Raw genomic sequence first — 10,912 nt, 5'->3', positions numbered from 1 at the left:
CAAATATTATGTACAGTTTTAAGGTTTTTTCCCCTCAAAATTATGACTGAATCAAAGTCAATAATCAGCAACCCCGATGACGTCTGAGGTCAGAGCACCACAGAAGGCACAATCAGGCAGATCATGTAGCCAGGAGGAGTGTACCATTTGTAGATAGAGGGACGAATTTGTTCCAACCGTAAATGTAGCAATGTGACGTGCATATGAAAAGGGTCAGGTGGCCCAGCTTAGACTGAGAAAAAAATCACATAAAATTAAAATGTTAAAAGAATAGTGAGATATTTTAGGAAATTATTGGCTTTCTTGTTGAAAGTTAGACAGCAAGATCGATACCAGTCTTGTGTTTGTATGGTAAATATACAGTTGGGGCCAGCAGCCGGCTAGCTTAGGTTAGCACAAAGGAAAAAGGTGGACAGCTGGGTGGTCTCTGGCCTAAGCTAACAAAATCCACCTACCAGCACCTACAACACCTTATATCAGTCAGGAAGTTACCACACTTGACCAAAAAGTAGTGCAGTACATACTGTATATATTGCATGATACAAATCTGGCTTTTTTTCCCCTATAGAAAAAAAATGTTTTAGTTAAATTACAGTTTTTTTTCGATTGCTAAATAACAGTGGGCACAACTGGAGCTACATGTGCAAAACTCAAACTACAGTCTGCACAGCAGCAGTTCCTGTGAACCAAAAGCCTTTTTTGGAAATAAAGAAACACCAAATACAAATGAAACAGTTATACATTGTATCGTTTCAGATTAACAGTGATTAGGTAAAAGATACCAATATGTACAGGTAAGATGTCTGAGGTTACATACACAGTTGTGAAAATGTGAAAAACACTTCCTTTTCTATAGTAAAACTGCGCACTTACTGTTTTTCACAAAGTAATGGAGATTTAAACAATGGAAACACCACATTCATTTGTATTTATAGATAATGTCGGTTCTTCGCAAGAGAAGACATCCAATTTGTTAATAAAAAAAACTTCAGACTATTATGTACCCTTTAGTTTGTAACATTTCCAGTAATTACGTAAATTACAACAGACAACATATATATATATATATATATATATATATATATATATATATATATATATATATACGTAGGTACGCAAACTGAGGATTTTCATTCATTCTTGTTTACCTCAAAACTTGTATAAAATAAAAAGGAAAGAAAATAGTTTCACTTTTTTCTTATAGAAAATATTGATCAGTGTAAAGTCACTAAAATGATACAAACTGCATTATGTGTAAAGATGAAAAGTTTGTATTTTCTGTATTGGTGTTTGATGCTAGTGTTTTTACTCTGAGTGTGTTCTGAGTGACAGTGTGTGTGTTATCTAGATGAGGATTGTTCATAGTGTTTGGCTGCACTGAGCCTGTTTTGAGATGTGTGTTAAGAGTTGTGTTGCTTGGAATGAGTTTTGCAGCTGATGTGAACTGTTTATCTCAGGTAGCTGTTGGTAATGCTGACTGTAGATAGAGTTTTCACATGGGGCTTTAGTTGTGACCAGTGTCATTTAGCAATCGAAAAAAAACCTGTAAAACTGCTGGGGGGGGGGGGGCAACTACCACTTTGCTTGTTTGAAAGCCATGATGTCTCACTCATGGGTGGGGCAAATTCTCTGGGTTGGGCAAAGCAGAGAAAGGGGAGGTAACCTTGCTCCTTATGACCTCATAAGGAGGAGATTCCAGATTGGCCCATCTGAGCTTTCATTTTCTCTAAGGCAGAGCAGGATACCCAGGGTTTGGTTTACACCTATCGCTTTTTCTAGCCACTGGGGGACCATAGGCAGGCTGGGGGAACTCATATTAATGTTAAAAAACCTCATAAAGTGAAATGTTCATGCCATGGGACCTTTAAGTCTCATTCCCTATTTGAGGTCTACCTATGGACCTGACCTTTACACAAATGGACCTGTGGCCTGTATCAGCAATCTCCTCCCTGAGGATTATACCAGGTATCATAATTCTATTTAATGAATAACTTAACATTTAAGATCCTGGGCTAAAGTCAGCCAGGCTTTCACTCTGTGTTTCACACTGCCTGTGTTAGGCAGTTAGTTAACTAGGCTCCGGGGATATGACTGCCAGTGACATATTGCTTTTACAACACTTTAATAACTCTCATGAAAACTTGGAAACTCAGAATATAGATTATCACGACCCTAAAAGACCAGTTCTACTGATAGTACGCACATGACTGATGACATCAAGCACCCATGCCCACACTCTAACACACGCACATAAACTATAGATTGTTGACTGTAGATTTCTAAATGCGCTCTTACCTGAATGAAGCTGAACTCTCTCCAGCTGAGAGAGCCTCCCACAGAGGGCAGGGCAGGGATCCCAGCACAAAGAAAGAGTCTTGGCCCCATGCTTCTGTGTTGGTGGATTCATTGTTTTTCATCTAAGGAAGACGGAGAGAAAGTACTGTACGTTTTAAGCCATGCTTTTCTATGTATAGAATTGTAGAAACACTGCAAGGTTTCAACCAGCCTGCTTTACTTCATCCACCACAAGCTAGATGAGTTTGTGTCTGACAGCATAATGAAGATAAGTCATGAATGTATAGATGACATATGGAGAAAAGCAAAGCCCAGTGCAATCAGACCCATCTGCTTCCTGCACAGCATCCAGTGGTCCAGCCAATCAGGGAAGTGCCTGGAACGTGCAAAAGTGAGCTAGGCTTTTAAAAATGAGAAACATTTTTACAACGAAATGCACAGGTAGTGGACATTTGTATCCTGGTTTGATGTCAGACCTGTACTTGGTGCCTCTACAGAGCTGAAGGAAGGCAGCTATGACACAATGGGAAACACCTGAAAGATTGGGGTTGTGGGGGTGAACACAGAACACAACCTTTGAAGGGAACACAAAATACCATCTATAGAGGACACTAAACCAGAAGGGGACACCATGATTCTGAAGGAGATGTCTTTCTTCTGTTCAACAAACACATATGCAAGATCTCTAATGAGGAGATAGAAGAAGAAGAAGGCAGTGAGGCCGACGGCCACGCGTAGCGGTAGCCTCCATTCTGTGAACAGCTGCAGGGGGAAGTCCTCCAGCTCTCTGGCTGCTGACAGAGACTATTTATCCAGAACAGTGAGGCCCAGCTTGGTGGCCACCTCTGCTACTGCCTGCTTTGCTTCTGCACTGTTCCCACACAGGTACACCTGGAGCATGGAGGTGTGGGTTATATTTAAAATGGGCAGCAGTATAAATTTTTTTTATTGTCAACAAATACCATGAAATGACCAAAACCAACAATGATTTAGTCCATCTCTCATTACTTTCCAACTTCGGTTCCTGCTAAAGACATGAATCTATAAAAAAAGTCACAAATATATACCTTAATAAATAAATAAAATCCTCAAAAAGCTGGGCACTGTAGTTTTAGCAAACATTTTCAGACAAGAGTAATTTGCTTGGGATACACTCATTGTAGGTTTTGTTATGTTAATGGGACTTGGAATAATAGAGAGTATTGCCAGACTTTTCTTTAAGACCAGTATTAATCATTAGCAAAAATAGTTCCTACTAATGCAATGTAGGTAAATACTTTAGTACTATAGTTTTAGTTACCTGGAAAGTACTGTTTAAAATATAAATCAGAAAAGTTTAAGCATAGGCCTACAAGTGCATCTTACTATATATTTATCTCCAATGACATAGTCTATCAGTCAGTAATTTCAAAAACCAAATGCATCTTGTCTTCAAAATTGCCTCAGAAAAACAATACAAATATAAATATTTTCCTCTTCAGCTCAGCTTTTGTTTTTTAGTTGCTAATAATTACTCTAAGATTATTGTTAGATGACTCACCAGCCCTGTTTGGAATATCTAGTGCATGACTGCAGGGTGTACATCTACAGTGTCTGTCTACAGAATTACCCGTCTTTTGTTGCTCTTCACTGTGCTGTTCCAGTAATTTTGAGCTGAAGCCCCTGGAAGTGTATGACTATGTAAAGATGCATGCATACTATATATACATGTGCTGCTCAATATGTAATCCCATTTCTAGATCTTCACCATGCTGAAGGTTATTACCACACTCACAGCTTTGTGATAAGAAGATTAAGTTGTTTGTAAAGGGGAGGGGGGAGGAGGGGATATCATACAAAGGGAGAGAGATAGAGAGCGCTAGAGAGAGAGAGAGAGAGCGAGAGAGAGAGCAGTTTGACAGGCATATACTGTAGTGGAGTCAGTGGGACTGAGCAGTTTTCCCCCAGGTGTGTGTATAAGTGGACCGGGCAGCCAGCCATGTCTCCCTACATTACTGCACCAGTAACAGCAGGGGACGGCCGACAGACTAAATCTCCATCTGAATGTAAATGTGACAGAGCCACAGCCCCACTGTGGATCTAATCCAATAGCTGGCCGAGAAATAGCACACACTTATAAGCACGTGCATGTGGGTATATACTGTACCTACACGTGCACTGATAAAGACACACATTAAAATACTCCTGTTCTCTCACAGCTACCTGTTTTCAAAGAAAATAGAGCACTGGAGTGGTATATGTGTGTGTGTGTGTGTGTGTGTGTGTGTGTGTGTGTGTGTGTGTGTGTGTGTGTGTGTGTGTGTGTGTGTGTGTGTGTGTGTGTGTGTGTGTTTGTGTGTGTTGTGTATGGGGAGGTTGTGTTGAGGATTTGAGGCAGATTCAGGTTTGGTCCCCAGAGGTTCCAACATCATGTTTGTGTTTCTCTTTGTAGCTGTGAAACGGAAGCTGCAATAAACAGTGGTCTTCCTACTTTGTAACATCATTAAGTGTTCAAGTTTGTTTGTTTGTGTATACAAGCACAGCACTGTTCTCGCTTTCTCTTGCATTGTTATGTAAAGATGGCAAGATCAATCATCTGCATCAACACAATTGAAATAAATTTCTTTCCTAGATTTTGAGTTGTGTATGGTGAGGCATTCATCTTCTATTATTAAAAAAGTCTGAGAGCCACTTATCCCATTGTATTCCAGGAAATGTTGAAAGCAGTTATTGTGGCCTCGTTTGAAGTCAAACATGTCTCATCATGAAAAGATCAAGTTGGTAATCTCCCCTTCTGTTACTGCTCTGTGTTTGTATCTTTACTCCAGTCAACCAAAGCCTTCCTTAAGGCTCGTAAGCTTCCTGGCTCTGTTTAGCCTTGATCCCACTGACATCTTTTAACAGATTCCTTACTTCCACTCATCTCTCACCTGTTTTCCTGCCAGAAGTCCATTCTGCAGGGCCCAGGCAGACAGTGTGTTAAGGCCTTTCACCACAGCAGCTCCAGGGACCAGCCTGAAGAACACACAGCAAGGACTTTAGCTGCTATTGTTTCTACAAATACACAGACAGGAAAGGAAGGGCCTTTAAAAAGAATCCAACCGTTTCCACTTCAACTGAATAGACACACAGCAGGCCGTCCTGCCAAGGGAGCTGCAACCCTGCACATTTTTTTTTTCATTTCTTTTTGATTCAGAGAGTTTTGATGTCTCATGCTCCAAGTGTTTTTTTAAAAGCACTTATTCCAAAAAGACATCACGTCTTTGAAAAAAAATGGCACCTACTGTTGCAAAATGATTGTTGACATTAAACCTAGATCTGTCTGCAGAAAAGTTGGCTCCAGTTTTTTTAGATTATGACAAGAATAAAGCATTACATGATGGATGGAAGTGTTTAAATGCACAATATATTTATGGATGAGACATCTTTCATTTCTTCTCCACACTTTCACTAGCCTAGAAATCTAGACGCACCCTAGCGGCAGCAAATTTAATTTGCAGCCAGGGAGGTCTAGGCACTCTCCGTTGGCTTGTGAGCTGGAAAAACCAAACTCTGGTCAGGCCAATCACATCGTGTACAGAGTCGGTGGGCGGGCTTATGCTGCTGTTGCTGGGAACAGCGGTGTTCTGGAAGATTTGGAGTTAAGCTTTTCTTTGAGAAAAGAACAAAGAACGGCACTGAAATCATTCTTTAAAAAGGAAGATGTTTTTCGGAGTTTTGCCAACTGGATACGGCAAAAGTTTAATCTATCAACTAGCTTCGCTACCTTCTTCGTTGCTCTGCCTGGTTGTAGCGCTATCCTATTGCGTGCAGAAGGCATTTGAAAGACAACCGTTTATCCCGCCCCTCAGATTGAGTTCGTCAATGGTGAGTTCCCAGACCCAACATCTTGATGTGGATCTGGCTTGTCAGGCTACACTTTCACAGGAGTCTGTCGGCACTGACTTCTGGGTAAATGTCTTTCTTTGGGTTGTTACTGAGGCCCACCAGCACTTTGTAACCAATCCACCAGCATCCACAGAGGGGAGGAAACAAAAGAAAAAATAAGTTAAATCAATTAAATCAATTAAAATTGCTGACTGTTCTACTGTCAGTAATTTCAAATATAAGGATTTTTGGTTCTGATCTGATTTTCATTTTCTAAAACGTTATTTTCCAGTTCAAATATTCTTATCTGATGTCTATTTGCATATCTTATTCTTTTGAATTTCTACACCTCTAATTCATAGATTTTTGTAGTTTGCATGTAAAGCACATCTTTGTCTGGAAATTTGCTGTGTTTATGTGGCTATGTATATGGCTATGTGTAACGTTTTTTTTTGATCATGATAAGTTGTAGCTTGAGCTACATTCTTTGTCTTTAACCTTTTCATTCTGCCTACAAGATATATATCAGGTATCACAAATAGAAGTGAACGCAGTTGTACAACCGTTTGAAGTGAAAACAGTGTGAAGCTTGTGCTACGGGAAAATTTGTTTAGTTATTTTATGTTTAACAGTAACGGCCCTAACACTAAAAGATGCTAAGGCAATACTGTATGTCACAACACGGTAAATCCAGAAGAGTTGCTGAGGAATATGTAAAAAATAAATTTGGAATTAAATGGGCATGAATTAATAGCTAACAAGTTCCAATAACTCTGAATTATGGAATATAATGTGGCTAATGATAACTTACTCGAGAACAAATACAATGTTAGTTCCTCCCTTTGAATCTGCATTCTGATCACTTACTTCAGTCGTTCCAAAATTGGGGAGTCCGAACCCCTCCAAGGGGTCTTGAGATAATTTAGAGGCAAAACATACTTCCCCATACATAAAATAAGTTATTTTTTTCGGACTAGTTGTGGCTTGTTTCTTGTGAAAAACAGGATACTTGAACCTCTAAACGCCTCTAAAAAATATTTAAATGAAATCGTATGAGAGAAAATTATTATTCTTTGGTGAAACTTTTCAAAAGTCAATTTTTCAAGGGGCACTTTGTATCCCCTCAAATAAAGTAGTGCATCACTAAAATAGTAACTGATATTATGCACATAACAATGCAGAACCGGTTAATCATTGTTTGCGTCCAACTCATCACCTGATTCAGAGATACTTAGCAGGAGCAATATATTGATTGTCAATATGTACTATCGATTCACAGATTTGGAGGAACTTAAAAATATATTAAATTATTAAATATATTAGATTTGGTAAGCTATAAGCTGTTTTTGACTTATACTATAGTCATTGATTTAGTAACAGGAACTACCTTTTACAGTTTTTTTTCGATTGCTATATGACAGTGGTCACAACTGAAGCCATATATATATATCCCTATACATATACAGTATGTGTTCACTACCAAGTCTAAAACAAGACACCTGCTTAGTCTTTCATCTGAAATTGCAATCAGCAGAGTTTGAAATGCACCAGGCTGAATCCATTCTGTTTTGAATGTGTGGTTTTGACAGCAGTGTGTTAGCATTTGAACAAAGTGCTGTAAATTAAGTGTTGTGCAGGTTGTGGTTGAAGCCATGGGATAACTATGTAGACTTTTGAAAACTGTGTTCAAGCAATGAAAAACTAGAGTTTGGTCCACAGACTAACTGTGCAGACTGTAGTGTGCAGACTGTAGTAAGAGTTTTGCACAAGTGGCTCCAGTTGTGTCCACTTGTTTAGCAATTGAAAGAAACTGTAATTTGCTATTTGTAATTAAATAATACTTCCTGATTTGTTCTACTAGTAACTACAAAGGAGTGTGTCTTTAGATTATAAAATCAAACCTTAATTCACCTATCCTTCAAGATGTGATGCCATTGTCTCCAGGAATTCATATTGTTCTCTGTGAACACAAATAAAGATCAGGCTGGCTGACTAGGTCGCTGCTGCGTGGTTCATCACCTGTACAAAACACACAAATCAGGACATTAAGACAAATGTTTGAGCTGCATCCAGTAGGCTGCACACATTGCGACAGACTAAAAGTGCTATGTTGTGCCACGTGTTGTACCTGAGCTCCCTGAGGCAAGGGGCCACAGCTGTGAGGTCTGCGGCTGCCATACACCACCTTGTAGCCAGACTGCAGCAGACGCAGGCCCAGAGAGCACCCTAAATCCCCCGTCCCGAAGATACACAGCATCTCTGGCACAGGGGCAGCTGCTGTGCCCAGAGGATGCACCGAAACACTCTCTAGCTTCATCATCTCTGACATACCATTCCCCACTGTCTTGTTCACACTCTGAGTCTGGATGGTCAGTGTTCCCTGCTGTGTAGTTATATTGCTGTGGAATCTGACCTGTACACTGCCTCTCCTTCTTTGAGTGTGCACAACAACATGGAATTTGTAACCCCTTTCTGTCCGCCATAAGAGTAGGTCTGTGTGTGTGTGTGTGTGTGTGTGTGTGTGTGTGTGTGTGTGTGTGTGTGTGTGTGTGTGTGTGTGTGTGTGTTTGTTATTACAATCAACACATGAAATCACATGTGAGCATGCATCAAGTCATATGTCACTGTGAGTCCTCACACATTACAGAGAGATTAATACAACAGGATTATAAACTGTAATTCAGTTATCTGTGCTCTAACATTAAGATTACTTTTTTTTTTTACATGTTATTGCTTCTTAGAAACACAGACTACTTTATCTACATCAGCCAGAATTTGACTTTAACATTTGTCAGAAAAGAAATATTCTGCTGCTTTCCAGTGCTGCCTCATTCTATTTCTTGTGTTTCCTGACTAGACATGATGCCTTGTGGGAGATCCTGGCCCATAGATTCATTATCATTTCAAAACCTACTGTTCCAACCAAACGACTGGGAGGAGAGTTTGTGCAAATTTAGTGTTCATGTCCCCGTGGCTAAAACATCTGCAATGTTGTGACACGAACAGACCCAACAGAGCAGAAATGAAGCTTGGCACATATGTAAGTGTTTTGTGTGGGGCTGCTTTACTTTGTATGGCTTGCTTGCAAGTGTTGTTGGTGTATTGTGTGTGTGTGTGCGTGCGTGTGTGTGTGTGTGTGTGTGTGTGTGTGTGTGTGTGTGTGTGTGTGTGTGTGTGTGTGCTGAAATGGGTCAGGATGATGAGAGCTGAATAGAGTCTCAGCTGTGATCGACAGCACCTGGGGATTTGGCTCTGCAGACAGGGTGACTACCTGGCTGTAGAAATGACACACAGCATCACATCAACTTTACTGACTATTTGCACAAAAATACGCTCCTCACCATAAACGCAGCCTTATTGAAATCACAATGTGCATATAGATAGCCGGTGATATTTATGGCAGACAAGCAGCACGTTACCTCAGGAGCTTTTACAGTCAAGTCCATAACTAAAGCATTAATGTCTACCTTGGGGGATGTCGCAGCAAAATGAGAAATCATTTTATGCCTAACCTTTAAGGCATCCATTCACTTGTAGCGCTGTTGGAATAGACCTGATAGCAGATCCACTCCGATGACTCATTTACTCGCTCTGCCTCTGGGACATCTCTTTTCTTCTCCTCTTCCTTCTCTATATCTGCCCAAAAGTCTCTCTCTCTCTATCTCTCTCTCTCTCTGCTTCTTTCTTTCTTTCTTTCTTTCTTTCTTTCTTTCTTTCTTTCTTTCTTTCTTTCTTTTTCTCTTGAAATAAAGGAAAAAATCCTGCACTCTGATCTTGGTATAGCATCACCTTTTATTTACCAAAACCAACGTTTCGGTCCCGCTGGACCTTCATCAAGAGTATCTCAAATAATAAACAAAAATGGGTTTAAATACATTTCTCCCCTCCCATTCTGTGTCTCCAGGTGTGGGACAATAGACAATCACTTCTCAATTGGAGCGTCTTTTACTCAAGACAAGACGTGTCATTTTGCACTCCTACCGGCAAACACCATCTCAATTAAATTGCAATACCGCATAAATGAATTATATACATCAGGACTATACAGTGACTCAGAAATGTTTTTTACCCCTAAATATTTCGATTCACGTTTCCACGTGTGCCAATATATACACCCATTCCATTGTCACTGCTATAATATATATCAATTTCTTTTCTACATGCTCACATTCGTTTGAATATTCAGACACAAATAGATTAGCCTACATAATCTGGAGAGACAAAATGGGAGGGGAGAAATGTATTCAAACCTGTTTTTGTTTGTTATTTGAGATACTCTTGATGAAGGTAAATACAACATTTAAATATTACTACCTCATGTTGTTATGGCAAACATGTTAGGAAATACATTGAGTAGGCACGCAGCAATATTTGCTTCATTTGAAGTAGTGTAAACCCCAAATTCTCTGTTGACCCCTTTCACATCACACATAGTCAGTTGATCAGTTGTTAATACAGAAAAGAAAAACAGCTATAAGGATAAGAACTTGAATTGTGACCAATACACATCAAACCCTAAACGTGGCCATAATTTTCAACCAAACAAACTGACTGATGGAGCTTTTTGGGGTTGGTGCACTGGGACAAGGCATTGCTTGATGGGCTACATTCAGAAGAAAACCTTTACCAGTCCTTCCCTGTTTGACAGGCTGTCCCTAATCAAAAACACTCTCATGGACACACACTTAGACACACTCTCAAGACCTGAGTCCTTGAAGGTTTCCACAGAAGTCCAGAGAGGATTTGAAAGCTTGTGAGTGTTTTGTGCTTA

General features: G+C 39.8%; 1 pseudogene; it reads right to left on the bottom strand.

Moving 5' to 3' along the window:
- Positions 1-213: 213 nt before the first annotated feature.
- On the bottom strand, positions 214-8,470 carry LOC120561954 (annotated as a pseudogene).
- Positions 8,471-10,912: the final 2,442 nt, after the last annotated feature.

This window comes from Perca fluviatilis, chromosome 7 (genome assembly GCF_010015445.1).
Source record: "Perca fluviatilis chromosome 7, GENO_Pfluv_1.0, whole genome shotgun sequence".
NCBI lineage: Eukaryota > Metazoa > Chordata > Actinopteri > Perciformes > Percidae > Perca > Perca fluviatilis.
Note: the sequence above shows the minus strand (reverse complement) of the source record. Positions and strands in the feature narration are given on the sequence as shown.